Source organism: Cupressus sempervirens, chromosome 10, assembly GCF_028749045.1.
Source record: "Cupressus sempervirens isolate cs-2001-9-10 chromosome 10, ASM2874904v1, whole genome shotgun sequence".
Lineage (NCBI taxonomy): Eukaryota > Viridiplantae > Streptophyta > Pinopsida > Cupressales > Cupressaceae > Cupressus > Cupressus sempervirens.
This window is the reverse complement of record NC_143127.1, coordinates 720717183-720734655: the sequence shown is the minus strand read 5'-3', so window position 1 is coordinate 720734655 and position 17473 is coordinate 720717183. Positions and strand designations below refer to the sequence as shown.

General features: G+C 34.6%; 1 long non-coding RNA gene across 1 annotated transcript; it reads left to right on the top strand.

Annotated features, from left to right (window-relative positions):
- Positions 1-6879: 6879 nt before the first annotated feature.
- Positions 6880-9987, top strand: LOC149535853 (uncharacterized). The gene is made up of 2 exons (XR_016357382.1): positions 6880-7083; positions 9709-9987. It is a non-coding gene; the product is annotated as an uncharacterized LOC149535853 (long non-coding RNA).
- Positions 9988-17473: the final 7486 nt, after the last annotated feature.

Below are 17473 nucleotides of genomic sequence, written 5' to 3'. Positions count from 1 at the left end.
GTGAACTCTCTCCAAGATTAGGATCTAATTATAGATTTAAAAAAATAAAAAAATATCCATTTATAATTTGATGATACAATTTTCAATGAACTATAATTGGTAAAATACATCTAGATTAGGTTTGCATGAAATATTATCATGTAGTAATAAAGCCTAATTTTGTGATTAACTAGTGTATCATCTTAATTTGGACATACTTCAATTTAATACCTTTTAGCTCCTGTTTAGTTTGTTTGGATTTCTTATTCACACCTTAAGAACACACCTCACTTCTTTTCTGCTCCATCTTCTAGATGAAAGTGAGGTAGAACCTAGCAAATCCTCCTCATTCCCTCTTTATTCACATATTCACTATATAGGACCTAATTTGTGAGTATCCTCTCTTTCTAGGACCTCAAAATATTAGATTGAATCTCTAGATGATAGTCTGGCACATCATATCCTATCTTTGACTCTTACTAGTTTGGAAACTAGACATGAAGACCCTGAAGATCAACCTTCTAGACTAGGTCGACCTGGGTTGACCTAGTTTAGACTAGGTTGACCTGGGTCAACTTGGTCCAAACTAGATTGACCTAGGTCAACCTAGTCTAGACTAGGTCAACCTAGGTTGGCCTAGTCTTAGGGTTTCTGTTGATTAAGGGCTCCAAGATATTTAACACTCTTGTTAAAATCCCACTTGTGTAGTCAACTCTTGTGGAGTAATTTCAAGAAATCTCCTATAAAAAGGCATTCAATCCCTCATTTGAACATGACATGACATGGCATGAGAGGAGAAAGGAGAAAGCACTTATGGTCATCCCAATCTGACTTAGGGCAATTGCAAGGTGAAAGAAAGGGTTGGTTTCTTATTCTTCATTGCAAGTGAGATTATTCTTCTTCTTCAAGCATTCAAAGGTGAATATATCAAACATGAAGTTGTGAAGGGATCTTGAAGATGGTTAGAGTATGTTAGCCTTGGGGGCTTGGTATGATTTCTACATCATACTTTGAATCTGATTGTTTTCACCTTCATATATTTACATGTACATTTTATATACATGCACACTTACATGCTAGGGTTCCACTCACAAAGTAGATTCTTAGCATTTTATCTTATTTACATTCTAGATCAACTAGGGTTACACACATACACAATTTTTTTTTCCCAATGACTATTCATGGAGGCAGAAATAACTGAAATAGGGGGTTGACTAAGGTAAACCCCTTCATAGCCACCCATATACACAAAATTGTTATAGATTTGTAGGTGGGAGCAAAAAGGATTACAGATCTAGAATTACTATTCCCAAGATTTTTGGAGTCATTGGTTGTAGATCATTTGACTACATCAACCTGGTTGCAAGATGTCTTCCCAAGTTGACCTAGTCCTCTAGTCTCAAATTTTGGGGAGATTTATAGGTTTTGTTCCTTTTGTCATTTTATTTTGACATCTGTAATCAACAGTTCATAAACAAATTAGATTTGAGAATTCTAGAGAAAAATTACATCTTCCTCTTTGTATTTCGAGGTGAATACCTTGTCCTTTATTTTCCCTCCTATAATACATCTACTTTCAGATCTCTATTAGATTATTTGTGGGTATTTCAAATCTATACTTGTCATTCTCTTATTTACATTGCATGAAAGAGAACTTGCTAGCATACTTCCTTGACGAGGTTCTATATCTTGCATTGGCATCCCTTTATCCTATTTGGGGTATTGCTAATCAAATTGAGGGTTTATCGAGAGTTATTCTTAAAAGCCCCTCTTTCTCATGTATTGAATGGCTCTGGGAGAACTTGTTTAACTTGTTGAGTCTTGTTTGTATTTTTTATCATTGGTGTTATTTTCCCCTTGAACATTTTGGTGAACCTGACATGAACCCTCCTTTTGTTTGATCTTGGTAGTTAGATCTTTCTTTTATGCATTGCATTTATAAATTTAAATATCAAAAAACATATATTGCATTATTTAATTATTTATTGGTAAGAGGTTGAAGCCAAGATTCATTATTATGTGATGTGATTAATTATTATTATTTATTAAGCTTGTGTAAAGTGGAACCCAAGACCACTCAGATAAGAGGCTCACAATTTACCATTGTGTTGTAGGCTCTTGCCTAACATATATTGCATTGTTAGGATTACTTTGCATTTTACATTTATGCTCTTGTGTGATATTGCTTTACTTCAAGATTTATGAATTCTATGATGTGTATTTCGATGATGTGTTTATTAGTAAACCTTTAAAGGTGTCTACTAATGAAGCATTAGATGAAAAGCATGATATCTTTATTCAATCCATTCCTCCTACGACTTCATATACATCTTGTACAACCAAACCTTACAATAACGTTATGTCATGGCTTCCTATGTGTGATACTATGTGTAGTATTGAACCTATGCAATTCTCTCAACCCATTATCACTCTTAAAGAATGTCCACCTCAATAACCCATTATTACTGTTAAGGGAATTCCTCAAGATGATAAGCCTCTTATAGTCCTTAAAGGGAAACTTGATTAAACTTTAATTTCTCACACTTGTCCAACACAGAATAATCCTTAGCCAAAAATTTTGGTAGCTCCTTCTCAACCAGTGCTTCTTCAAGCACCACATATACCTAGTTCCTTTGGAAAAGAGTATGCTTTAGTTGAGCAGTGACATGCTACTCCCACTAAGATATCTTTATGGGAACTTCTTCAAACGTCCCCTAATTATCATGAAGCTTTGCAAAAGGCTTTATCTACTCTTCCTGAACCTCCACCTAATCAAGATAAAATTAATTTTTTCTTAGAGGGTATGTATGATACACCTTCTCCTCTTTAGATTGTGTTTAGTGAGGATGATTTACCACAAAATTAATTTTAAGATAGTATGATGCTCTTATGGTTGTGATCCTTATCAATGAAAACCTTATTTGAAGAAATTTAGTTGATAAAGGGTCAAGATTGAATGTTTCTAGCTTGGATGTGTTGAAAGCTATTGATGTTGATATGTCTACTATGAAGCCAGATAGTCCCTAGACAAGAAGATAGCAAAGTACGGGGGTAAATATATGACATAGATATCCTGCTGAATGGAAAAATTAGGACGAATGACACTTGCATGTTTAATCATGCCTATAGTACCCACAAATGTCCCATCAAGTTGGACAACACCTCTTTTAGTCCTAACTGGTCAGCTATCTTTTTTGGCATTACTGAGCTTGTAGCTCCACTATCTACCATACAGTTATGTACTAATTTATCACCAATGATCAAGGAAAGGTAGAAAGGAGGCAGTTTTATTACCTTATTTGATTCCTTGGTAGTCTTATCGCTGTCCTCCTTCTTTTCATCAGCATTGGTTAACACCACCTTTGCTGGTTCGTCCATCATCTTTGTGGGATTTGCTTCATCCAAGAGAGCCTTTTGCAGGATATCCGTTTGACCATGAATAGCCAAAGTCTCCCACATTGACATAGACATATTCATCTTCTTCATATTCTCCATGATATTAAATGGTGCAACAAAGTGTGATTTCTAATGTGCTTTAACAACACCATGTTTCGCTGGCTTGTAAACGTTTTCCTTGGTGACAAGGATGTGAGTGTCTCCCACAATGTTTGTAGCACTTGATGATGGCTAAGTTGTATCAAGTGCTTTGCCCCTGTTTTTGCTCTGTTTCAAGTGCTCTTTTCTTAGCTTGGGTATTCGCTAATATTGGTGAGTCATTATTAACTGCACAAAATTCATCCCTCTGCTAGTTGAGGAAAGTGGTTTTAGGAGTAGGTGCATCATGCTGTTGTTCAGGTGCATCATTAGTGACATTTTGTTGTCCCACTACCATATTTTGCACCATTAATGCCTAATTTATAACTCCATTTGTGCACGTAGCCTAATTATGTGGTTCATTACAGGGATAACACCACTCAAAGTCTGTTGCAAGATTATTTTGCATGGGCACAATGTCTCTAACTGGATTAGCCGAATTGAGAGGAACTAGATTATATGGCCGAAAAGGCCTTTGATTAATATTCTGCCTGTAACCCATTGCATTACTCTGAAATGGCAACCTATTTCCTTGAGGTTGGCTGGTAAGGCATATTTACAGTTGGATTTTGCTATCGGTAAGATGGCCTAGGCTGAAATTATTATTTTTTAAGATTAACCAGCTCATTGCTAAAGGTTTGCATCATATTTTTGACTTTGAGCTAACTATTCTTAATTTCCCATAACTCTAGTGAAGGACATGTAGTACTTGAAGGGCCTACCACGTTCATTTTTTGGCTGGGAACAACAAGTAATGGGTTGAATGGTGGAATTGCCAATGGTATATTGGGCTGAATATCTGGAAAAATAGGCATTGGAGGCCTAGGGGCTATTTTACCAGCTTGGATAAGACTATTTTGAGCCCTAATGGCGATATCATAAGCTTGAGGTAGCGAAACACCTCCCATGGATTGAATCATTACTGAAATATTTTTATTTAAGCTTTTTAAATAATAAAGGAAAGCATGATCTGCTAAAGGTCTTATCATAATCGGTATTCTAGTCCAGGTCCTTTGAAACCGATTATTAAAATCCATCATTTGTTCTTGTGGTGCACGCTTTATGGTTGTGAGTTGCTCTACAAGAGACAAGAAGTCTAACTTATCCTCAAAGTGTCTTGTCAAAGTGTCACCCAAAGCATCCCATGAGCCTATGGAACCAACATTTAGGCTTCTGAACCACTGAAGTGCTTTCCCTTTTAAAGATGTTGCCAATAATTTAGTAGTCACATCTTCCTCTATAACATGATGTACGTTGCACAAAATAGCAACATCCCTTATGTGCTCATAAGCTCTAGTTTGGTTTTCTCTAGTAAAATCTGGTAAACTCTTCAATGCAGCCAACAGTATGTCATGATGTTGAGAAAAGTTCAAGGGAATCCCTTGATTAAAAGGCACAAAAGCATATGCCCTTGCCATTGGTGGAGGTTGATGTATAGGCCGCTGCACTAGTTGTTGTTGTACAGGTTGCTGTTGAGCAGGAACACTCTGCTGAAAGCTCGTATTTGTTGTACCTACTGGTATAAAACCAACACTTTCTAAATTTTTAGTTGAATCAACAGATATGTCAAATGATTTAGCTCTTACTAATGGAATTGCTAAATGTCTGACCTTCCTTTGACACGTTTTGCTATACACATGAATACTAGGGGCTAAAAGTTGTCTCCTTGACTCTAGCTTTGTTCTAACAAGACTCCTTCCACGAATTTTTGGAGTTTCTAACTGTAGATATTCAAAAGAAGTGGAACTTTGTGTTTCAATCTTTCTCATAAATTCATCACCCTCTGCTAGTTGGTTGTAGAATAACTTTCAGTTGTACCAACACAGTTGAAAAGTGTGCTCATGTCCCATTGGGCATGCCAAAACTATTAAGTTTCAAGATTTGCACCCTTAACTGAACTGAAAACATTCAGTAACCCTTACTTAACATGGGAGTCATTTCACTTTTTGAGATTGGCTAATGAAATGAAACCTCTGAGTTCTAGGCCAGCTCCTATTGAATCCTTCAATGGAAATCTCTAAAAACTCAATGAAAAATTGCAGGGAAAAGGTAAGAAATTGCTGAAATTAAACCTAAAACCTAAAGTTTAAACTAAGAAGAGGACGTGATACACCAAAAGTGGTTATGAAGATGTAACAAACACGTAATAGAGAGACTTATATAGCTATATGAAATGTAAATAAAGCACAACTTCCTGTAAAGACTTGCATAAATAGTTTATGATAAGGTTCTAGTACTGAAACGACAAAAGGAGGACAAACTAACACCTCACTTTGATTAATTTCACCTATAAACACATATCATAACCTACAAGAAAACTTACTTTTCTACAAATGAGTGCTGGAATGAGACAGAAAGACAAGAAATAGTGAAACATTCGCAAGTTAACCCATCAAATCATCCAAAAGACGCACCTAGAATTTGTAGAAATGAAAAGGCTTAACAATGAACTCCACAAAGCATGATCACACTACTGTCATTGGTATTATGTCTCCAAAATGATGAATTACAAAACTTGTAATTAAGGTTAGAACTTAGAAAGAGGTCTCAAAAACTCTATCATAAAATAAGAACTCCTCTAAAATGAATTAACAAACTCAATAAGTACAATGCCCAACTCCTTGGGTCATATGCAAAATGATAGCCCCAAAAAGAGGACTTAATAACTCACATAATGAAGTCCTACCCCTGGGAAAACTCCATTATGTCATAAAGAACCTAATGAATCATCTTCCACTGTCAACAAAATGCTCAAACTGGTCATAAAGACCCCCAAACTGAGTTGGCAAAGTCAAATTCGACCCCCTATATTCTCTCCATATGTTTCCCAACTACTTTTAGACTTACAGACCATGACAAGGGAAAAAAGATGACTCATTTTCTTTTGCATGACAAATAGGAAACTATTTAATGATTCATAAAGGTTATCATTAATATTTTTCTTTTACAAGAGTATTTATGCAAGGAAAAATGATGAAAATAAAAACCCCCTTTTGTTCTTTGCATTTTAAAAGGAGAAATAATATTAAATGATGGATATTATCATTTTAATATTATTTCGTTACAATAAGCTATGCAAAAAACAACATCCCTTTTATTTTGCATTTAATAAACAAAAATATCAAAGTGATAAATCATTTTAATATCCTATTTAAAGAGCACATGCAAAATAAACAAAATAAGGATTTTAAAATGCATTATATGCATTTAAAGGAAAGTCAAACATTTAAAATGCTTGAACATTTTATTGTTTCACATAGTTCAAACAAATGAAGAAGGGATTAAAATCCCATAATCATTCACGGACTCCAAATACTATGTAAAATGAAAAAGGGTAGATAGACATTGTAAAAGCCCTAAACTTTTGTTTCATTCATACATTCTAAAGTTTTCACATATGGAAGAAGAGTGAGGGTTTGAAGAAGATGGAGTTTTGCTGTCTGAGCCGCCATATCTGGATTGTTCTTTAGAAGGTCATGAAGTTCAGTGAGCAATGAACTTGTTCTTCTTTGTAAAAAAAAAAAAAAACTGGGCACACTTTTATCTTCACTTTTGGTACTGAGATTGGAGGTATGGTGCTATTGTAAGCTATTCTATTGCTCTTTTTCCCTTCATTGCTCTTGTATTATGGCATCATTTGCTGGTATTCTGTGAGTTACAATTTATTTCAAATGAGGGTTTTGCTTCCCTATTTGTTGGAAATGTGTAACCTGTATACTGCTGTAAATGTAATTTCAATGGTGCACCATATCTTCTCCTTGCTTTGACAGATTAAGGGTTTTATTTTGTAACTTCATTAGTTGGAAAATGAAGATGCCTTCATAAAAATCTTTGTTTGCTAACTGTGGATGTTTTATCTCTACTGGTATTGATAAAAACTCATTCTGGGTTTTGTGTGATGCTGTCATAATAGAGCTTCTCCTGTCCAATATGCTTCTTTATCTAGATACATATTAAAACCATCCATCATTGCTTGAGATCTCTGTTGTATCGACATTTGTGAGAGTGTTTTCCTTTTACACACACCTGTAAGTTGCATTTTTAAAACCCGAATGGGTTGCTTTTTCTTGAATCCACCATGGTATCCACTGTGCATGTCGTATATATACTTCAACTTACATGGGTTTATTTTCCAAAACCCAAACCTAGGTTTTACTGTAGATTACGACAGGTTTTAATTTCTTCTTCTTCAAAACCCGAACATGGGTTCTGCTATTACAAAAACCTCTTCTCCTTTCCTTATAATTTTGAAAGACTGTTGTAAACTGTTGTTCATTATCAAGATTATCTTCTATAGGTGGTATCAGATGCTCCTGAAGAAACTTGTAAAGAGACTACAACCTTGCTCCCATATTCCAGTGAGTTCTTTTAGAATATAAACATATACACTTTCAATTTCCGCAAGTCAAAAAACTAAACCTCCAAGCTGATTATGAGTGTATGGTGGAAGCTTCAGCGTTATCCTTTGCAAAGCTGACTTAGTTGGCACTTCATTTGATTATTTGTCATTTTGAACTCATAGTTCTTTGCCGGAACCATTTTTATTGGTAATGAAATGATGAACATTCACTAATATTAATGCACTTATTTTCATTTTATTTTTTTGGATGGTTGTATTGAACCCGAGTTCTCTATTTCTTCAATTGGAGAGCAATAAATATGTTTTTTTCTTTTCTTGTATGACAACTCTTCAATTGAAGGCATGCAAATTCCTTTCATTGGATTTATGGTAAGCCAAACAATTATATTCTCTATTAAAACTTTTGTCATTGCATTTCAAGAATCTTCTAAGTATTCCTTGAATCAATATTTGCTATGAAAATATTCAATCTGGAAAGAGTTTTGTGCTTGTACAAATTGGTTTCCAACGGACCATTCACTGTTCTGGTAAAATACACAAAATTCACATGTTCATTTACCTTTATTAATTGATCACCATCCAGTTACCTTTTTATCACAGGACTCAAGAAAATGTCGCCATGAACACTTGTTGTATCCCTTGTTACAATTTTCTTGCTACTAGAACTTGTGTTTGATGGCGACATTTAATTCTTTTGCTGGAACCTTCATGCTACAGTATTGTTCCCAATTAATGCAACTTGTTTTTTGAGTAGTTTATATGCGCCATGATTACTTTCATAGTACTACTTGTTGTTGTTGTGTTCATACATTCTAAAGTGATTTCTTGTCGTTGCATAGTTTCCTTAAGTCATTTCCATTGTCCTTCAAGAAGTCCAAGTAAATCTGCTACAACCATAGTGACCTCAGGTAACACTACACCATAGGACTCACGACACTGAGTAAAGTACTTTTACCAGCATTTGGGATCCCCACAATTCCCATATCAACAATTAGCTTTAGTTCTAAATTCAATCACTTTATGTTCAACAATGTAATTTGAATCCAAGAATTCTATTTGTGATCTGACCTAAAAGTCTTCAGAACTTTTTTCACTCCATTGAAAGGTAGATTCTTGGAATATGTTGATGTTATACCAGATCTACTATTGATGTTTTTTCCATAATGATTCCCATGAAACCATTTGCCACATTAAGTTTCCAGTAGTGCTGAGTTTTCAACTGAAGCTGTTATAGGAAACTTTCATCCTTTCAATACTGATTTCCAGCAAATTATTGGATTATGTCTGTTGTTTGTATTACTTATGCATATTACTTGCCATTCTCATGTTGTAAAGGTGTTACTTTGTTTCTTTCTTGAAAACTCATTTAACTCACCATTAGCATTTCAATAGATCCCTTCAACAAGAATTGCTATTCTTTTAAAGTTTTAGCTTTAGCATTATGGCAAGTCACTGTAGCTGTCCACCTTTCAAAAAATGCATTAAATCTTGAGGTTTTTTGAAAATAGTTTTTTGTAACATGTTTTACATTTGTAATGAAAACCCATCAACTCTTAGCATAGTCCGAAGTATTTCTTACTGATTATCTTACAAATTTTCTTGGAGTAGATAGACCCTTGCAATCTGTGATGTCAATCATTATATGTTGTAATCCTGTAGCATCTTATTCTGTGAGGTTCGAGCATGGGCTCATGAGACTCACAAATAACTTTTTTTCAGCTTAGTTTCTTTCGTAGTGAAATGCATCAACAGATAGAGTATGTCTAGTTGTAGAGATAGGTAGTCATTGCTTAGATCCTTCAGGATCTAACATTAGGTTTTTCTCTTTTTTGCAGCTGTTGGAGGGCGTGGAGCTTGGAGCTGGATGAGTGTGCAAGTAAAAGAGTTCATAACTAGTCAAAGCAACAAGAAATGATTGGTTATCTCTACTCTTATTTCTTTCATTCATATGTATCTATTTGTGTATTTCCTTATGAAAGAAACTTAGTAGCTACACTCACGGCTTGTGTGAGATCTTTTCTTTCCAACATATTAATTCATTACATTGTTTAGTAAAACATCAATGTATATTTGAAAGTAAATAATACAAGGACATTTCTATTGTTTGAATGAAATGAATGGCACTTTTGTACTTTCATTGCATGTATACTTGAAATTTTACACGTGAAAATTTTTAGTAACAGTTATGTCATGGCTTCCTATGTGTGATGCTATGTGTAGTATTGAACCTATGCAATTCTCTCAACCCATTATCACTCTTAAAGAATGTCCACCTCAAAAACTCACTATTACTATTAAGGGAATTCCTCAAGATGATAAGCCTCTTATAGTCCTTAAAGGGAAACTTGATTACACTTCAATTTCTCGTACTTATCCAACACAGAATAATCCTTAGCCAAATATTTGGTAACTCCTTCTCAACCAGTGCTTCTTCAAGCACCACATATACCTAGTTCCTTTGGAAAAGAGTATGATTTAGTTGAGCAATTACATACTACTCCCACTAAGATATCTTTATGAAAACTTCTTCAAACATCCCCTAATTATCATGAAGCTTTGCAAAAGGCTTTATCTACTCTTCCTGAACCTCCACCTAATCAAGATTAAAAAAAAAAATTCTTAGAGGGTATGTATGATACACCTTCTCCTCTTTAGATTGTGTTTAGTGAAGATGATTTACCACAAAATTAATTTTAAGATAGTATGATGCTCTTATGGTTGCGATCCTTATCAATGACAACCTTATTTGAAGAACTTTAGTCCATAAAGGGTCAAGATTGAATGTTTCTAGCTTGGATGTGTTAAAAGCTATTGATGTTGATATGTCTACTATGAAGCCAAATAGTCTTCCTATTCGTGTCTTTGATAACATTGCTAAGAAATCTTTGGAAGATATAACTCTTCCTGTTATAGTTTGTCCTATTGTATTGGATACTCTAATTCATGTGATGTCTAGACCTCTCAAGTATAACCTTCTTTTGGGAAGACCATGGTTACATAGTATGCATGCTATTCCCTGTAATCTCCATCACAAGGTTAAGTTTATCTATGACGACATGATGTATACTCTTCATGAAAATGATAGACCTAATAGTTACTATAATTATGAATCTTCTAAGGTGTTAGGACCTGGGGATGAGAATCTAGAGGATAAAATTAAGACTAACAATCAATCAAGTGAAGAACCTTCCTCTTCTTTATGTGAAGATGATTGGGGCACTTTGGACTTTAATCTGACAGTCAATGGAGAGTATAAGGTCTCTGATCTCTCTTTTATGAAAGCACCTGAACAATTTAAAGACAAAAGAGTTATTTCAACTCCTCTTTCCAGAGAATCAAGTAATAACTTCATCAATGCTTCATCTAAAGAAACCATTGAAACTATTGAACCTGATGGCCAAGAAGTAGTTTCTTACGAAGATCCCTTGACTATCTCTGACATGGATGATTGTTATGGTCCTAGATATTGTTTGCTTGCTAAGCATGCATTTTATGGTCAAGGATGTGGAAAGTTTGAACAAGGAATACAAGTTCCTTTATCTAATGATGGTTATGAACATAATTATGGTTTGGGTTTTAATCCTTATAAACAACCTTCATTCTTTTCGAGTGTGAATTGCATTTATAGTGGTCCTTTGAGGTTGTTAAACCTACATCTTGTCACATTTGATCAATCACCTTCTCTGGATGTTTTCTCCCTTGATGATGCTTTAGATGACTTTTTAGGCACGTATGAGGATTTACCTTCTTTCCATCATAATAAGAGAAAAAAATATTGTTTTAATATTAACAGTTATTTTGGAGAAGAAATTGAATTAGAAGAACATGTTGATCCTTTGTCTTCTATGGAGGAAGCACAAAAGAGAAATATTTTGATCACTAAAATGATTGATGTGCCTATTGATTAGGATGATTATGAATTTTTTTTATTAAGATTGGGAAATCTTTGGATGAAATGGAACAAAAGCAGCTTACTGAGCTTCTTTTGGAAATTTTTCATACCTTTTCTTGGAAATATTCTGATATGCCTAACATTGGTCCTAAAATTGTGACTCACAACATAGTTCTGACACCTAATGCTAAGCTAGTTAAGTAGAAGGTTTGTAAAATGAATCCTATTATCACTCTTCTTGTTAAGGCTAAGATAGAAAAACTTTTGGACGCTAGTTTTATATGTCCTATAGATTATTCCCCTTGGATTTATATCATTGTGGCTATCTCTAAGGGCAAAAATAAGATAAGGATGTGTACTAATTTTTGTGATTTAAAAATGGATTCTTTGAAAGATGATTTTCCTTTACCTAACATTAGTAAGATAGGTGGATTCAACTACCAGACATGTGTTATTATATTTTATGGATGGATTCTCTGGATAGAATCAAATTTCTATTCCTCCTTATGATCACTATAAGAGTGCTTTCCTTGGGGAACATTCAGTGGGGTAATTATGCCTTTTGGATCAGGAAATGCAGGCACTACTTATCGATGAGTTGTGACTTGATTTTTCATGACTATGTGCATAAGATTCTTGAGGATTATGTAGATGAAATTCTAGCTAAATATTTGAAATGTGATAATTATGTTCCTACTCTTAGACAAATCTTTGAGAGGATAAGGAAATATAATATGTATCTGAATCCACAAAATGTACATTTGGGGTTGACAACAAAAAACTTCTAGGGTTTATGATATCTAACAAAGGTATTGAAATAGATAGAAAAAAAATTGATGCTATTGTCAATATGCCTCCTCCTCGCAATATCTCACAACTTTTTAGATTACAAGGAAAGATACAAGCTATTCATAGGTTTGTTTCTAACCTAGTGGATCACATTATTCCTTTCACTTCCTTTCATAAGAAAGATTATACTTTCTCTTGGAATGAAGATTGTAAGCTCTCCTTTGAACAATTCAAGACTTATATTGCTAATCCTCCTAGCTTACAACCGACTCAATCTAATAAGTCATTATTTCTTTATATATTTGCCTCTTCTAAGCCATTGAGTGTTGTCTTTGTTCACCATGATCAAGATGGTGAGGAACGTCTTATTTATTATATAAGTCATACATTGATTGATTATAAAATACATCACAATACAATTGAGACATAATGTCTTTCTTTAGTTTTTACCTATAAAAAACTCGCACATTACCTCCTTAATGTAGAAGTTAATGTATATGTGAAATTTGATCCTTTAAAGCATATCTTTTAAAAAACATATTTGCCTAGACAATTTGCTAAATGGGTCATGCTCTTAACAAAGTTTGATTTAAAGTTCATCTCTCATAAATATATTAAAGGGAAAGCCTTAACTAATCATTTGGACAAGGCTCCTCCTCCTATTTCAACAATAGAATCTATTGTGTTACCTAATAAATTTGTCTTGCCTATTGATATAGACGAGACATGGGAATTGTATTTTGATGGATCTAGATGTCAAATTGGATATGGATATGGAGTTATATTGATACCCCTATGTAGAAAACCTATTCCTTTGTCTTAGAAACTCACCTTTCCATGTACTAACAATTTTGTTGAGTACAAAGTCCTTATTGCTAGCTTAAAAGTGACTTTGTCCTTACACATTAAACACATTAAGATCTCTAGTGGTTCACAACTTGTTTTATAAAAAATTAATGGTACTTATCAAGCTAAGAATGAAAAATTGAGCAAGTATCAAGATCTGGCTATAGATATGCTTGGAAGATTTTCTTCCTACTCTATTCCAAACCTACCTCAGAAGGATAATTGACATGATGATGTTATGGCTAGTACAACATCCCTTATTACTTTAGAGGAGGGTGTGTCAGATTTTCAAATTCTTGATTCACACTCTGTATGAACCAATTATTTTACATGATACCCCATTAAATGTAACATGTCTTAACTTGCATTCAAATGAATGGTATTCTCACATTTATCAATATCTTAAAGATGGATCCTTCCCCGAGTCTACAACTAGGAATTATAGGAATAGGATTCAAAAACTTGCGGCTCCTTATATCATCCTTGTTGATGTTATTTATGAGAGGTCTTATGATGGTCCTCTCCTTAGATTCCTTACAAAAATTGAAATCCCTGTGACTTTGCAAGAATCCTATGTTGGATCATGCAACAAGCATTTTGGCAGAAAATCCTCAGTTAACAAACTCCTTCAAATTGGATATTACTGGAAAACTATGGAAAAGACTCATTTACCTTTGTCAAAAAGTGTTCACATTTTCAACACCATAAGAATCTTATTCATGCTCCTGCATATACTTTGCATTCTCAAGTTCCATCATGACCTTTTAGTGTGTGTGGTTTTGACCTTATTGGTAAGATTTCTCCTCCCTCTTCTTAAGGACATCCTTATATCCTCACTACTACATATTATTTCACTAAGTGGGTAGAAGTTATACCTCTCCAGTCTACCACTATGGATGTAATTTGTGACTTCACCCTTCAAAAAATTATCAATAGATTTGGTACCCCTATGACTATCATTTTAGATAACGGAGCTCAGGTTAAAAATAGGGAAATTAAGGCCTTTTTGGGGAAATATCGTATTCACCACCGTTTCTCTTCTCCTTACTTCCCCCAATCTAATGGAAAAGATAAAGATTTTAATAAGGTTATCTAATATATCCTTTTGAAGACATTTCATAAAAATGCTAACAATCGACACACACAGTTGGTGTGTGCTTTATGGGCTTATAGAAATGGTGTTCAAGCAATGATTGAAACATCTCCCTATAACTTAGTGTCTGGGGCAGATGTGGTTATGCCTTTAGAATTAGAGATTCCTTCTTTGAAAGTTTATTTCAAAGGTATAATTGACAAGGATACTTTTTGAGAACAACATTTACAAGAGCTTGAGACATTGGATGAACAACACATCAATGCTTTGGAACACATCATGGCTAATCATAAAATGATGAACACGCAATATAATGGTAAAGTGATTGAACACTCTTTTTCTATAGATGATTTAGTTCGTTATGAGAATAAAAGGAATGTAAATGCCTTACCAAGTGAAAAAGGGAAGTTTAGTCCTAATTGGTTAGGTCCTTATATTATTTTAGAAGTATATGTATCTAGTGCACACAAAATTGTTGATATGAATGGCATACCTTTTAAGGAACCTATTAATATTATGAATTTATGTTGTTATTATGTACAATCAACTTTCATCCATAGGACAGTGAGATATCAATCTCTCTACTTTGTGATGTGATGATGGAGTTGTCTAATGGGTAGTCAACGCATATGTGTGACTTCTAGAGGTACTCCTCTCTTATCGACTATGAGATATGCACTGGTGCATATGTAGCTCATGTAGCTCATGGCCCTACTTATCTATCTACTCTCACATCAATTGTAGCTCCATTGCTATAGGTGGGAAGATGTTTGAGTGACATTTGGGATCTCATTTCCTCATATACTGAATATGTGAAGTGTAAGGAATCCTTGTCTCTATGGCAATGTCTGTCAGGATGTCCCTCATGAAGGATCTCCACTCCTCTGTCTTAGCTGCACGAATCATATTTTATTAGTCATCTATTTTGTATCATTATTCATATAATCAATTTGTATCATTCTCCATACTTGGATCTCCTTCTTGGAACCTAAGATCTATGTCTTGGATATGGGTAGCTAGAGGTGGTTGGCTTGACTCTCTACACTCTACCAATTTGGTCCTAGAAGAAGGGGTTCTGATATAACCTCATATTGTATAGGATCATAGTGATCTAGTTGGTACAAGAGATGGCATCCTCTCTTGTACTCTCCCAAATGCTACTAGTGTATCCTCCCCACCCTCAACATCCATTATCTCCCCCTCAGGTGGAGCCTCATCATCATCATCATCCTTGTAATAACTACTCTCATTTATATCTCCTCATGATACTCTAGAATATGGACCTGAATCACCTACAAGGTAGTCATCTGGAAATATGGGTCTCACACCCCAACACTACGATACCATAGATAGTCTCTGGATGCTCTTGCATCTTCCAATGTAGGGGCACCTATGTGTCATATGTACTCTTGGTATTCATCAATGTCATATCATCTATTGTTAGTCAATGTCTAGTCCCAGGGATGTATCTATACTATTTTGGTATACATAAGTAGGTACTAGATACAAAATGTGCCCTATATCAAAATAGTACAAACAACTTTTGTCCATGAGATAGTGAGATCATGATCTGTCTGCTTTGTGATGTGATGATGGAGTTGTCTGATGGGTAGTCAACACATATGTGTGACTTCTAGAGGTGCTCCTCTCTGATCGATGATGAGATCTGTACTGGTGCACATGTAGCTCCTATAGCCTGCAACCCTACTAATCTATCTTCTCTCGCATCAACTGTAGCTCCATTACTGCGGGTGTGAAGATGTCTGAGTGGTGTTTGTGATCTTATTTCCTTGCATATCAGATTTGTGAAGTGGAAGGAATCCTTATCTTTGTGGTAATGTTTGCCAAGATGTCTCTCACGAAGGATCTCGACTCCTCTGTCCTAGATGAACAAATCATATTTGATTAGACATCTATTTTCTATCATTATTCATATAATTAATCTATATATTTCTCCATACTTGGATCTCCTTCCTAGAAACCTAGGATCTATGTCTTAGATATGGGTAGCTAGAGTTGGTCGGCTTGACTCTCTACACTCTACCTATTTGGTCCTAGAAGGAGTGGTTCTAGTATGACCTTGTAGTGTGCAGGATAGTAGTGGTCTGGCTACTATAGGAGATATAATCCTCTACTATGCTCTCCCACATGCTACTGGTGTATCTGTTGTCAATCAGTATTGCACCTATAGTAAGATACAAAATCTAACGATCCTGTTGAAACATGGAAACTCTCTTAGGTGGTGGGTTGTCCTAAAATGAGAGATGAATCTCTAGAAGCTAGGCCGATTCCTAAATAGTGATCACCTAAACCTAAATAATACGCGAGATAACGGATGAGAAGTGAATGACAAAAAATGAATACTAACCTAAATGAGGTGATACACTGACGGTTTTGAATGTAACTTTAATTAAATCAACACGAATTATGAAAGACAATTGATTCACAATACTTAGAAAAACATGCAACCACAAAAGTTTTTCTATGCAAGGACCAAGATCTTCTGCTTTTGAAAGGAAAACCTAGGCTTTACCAATTTTTTTGCAAAAAGAACAATGGTCACAAATAAAGACCTGTAATCACATGTATCAATATTTAAATCTACAATAAGGGATATAACTTAAATGAAGACGAACACAACATGAAAGTAAAAAATTCACAATATTGCACTAGAATCAATGAGAAGGAACTGTTGAATCTCTATATTCAATGCTAAAAAACCTCTGCTACAATTTTCTCTTACAATCAACTCAAAATCTGCAAAGTGAAAAAATCTAAATCTAAAAGAAGATCCCTCATAATGAGGTGAATGTACAATAAATAGAACTCATAACCCTAATTTAGATTTCAAGATCATGCCTAGAAAAAATAAGTCCAAAATGATAGAAATTATGAAGAAACCCCTAAAAACTGCCATCAACCACCTGCTCAACTGATAGATAACTAGAAAACTGCCTCTAGCACCTCAAAATCATGCATA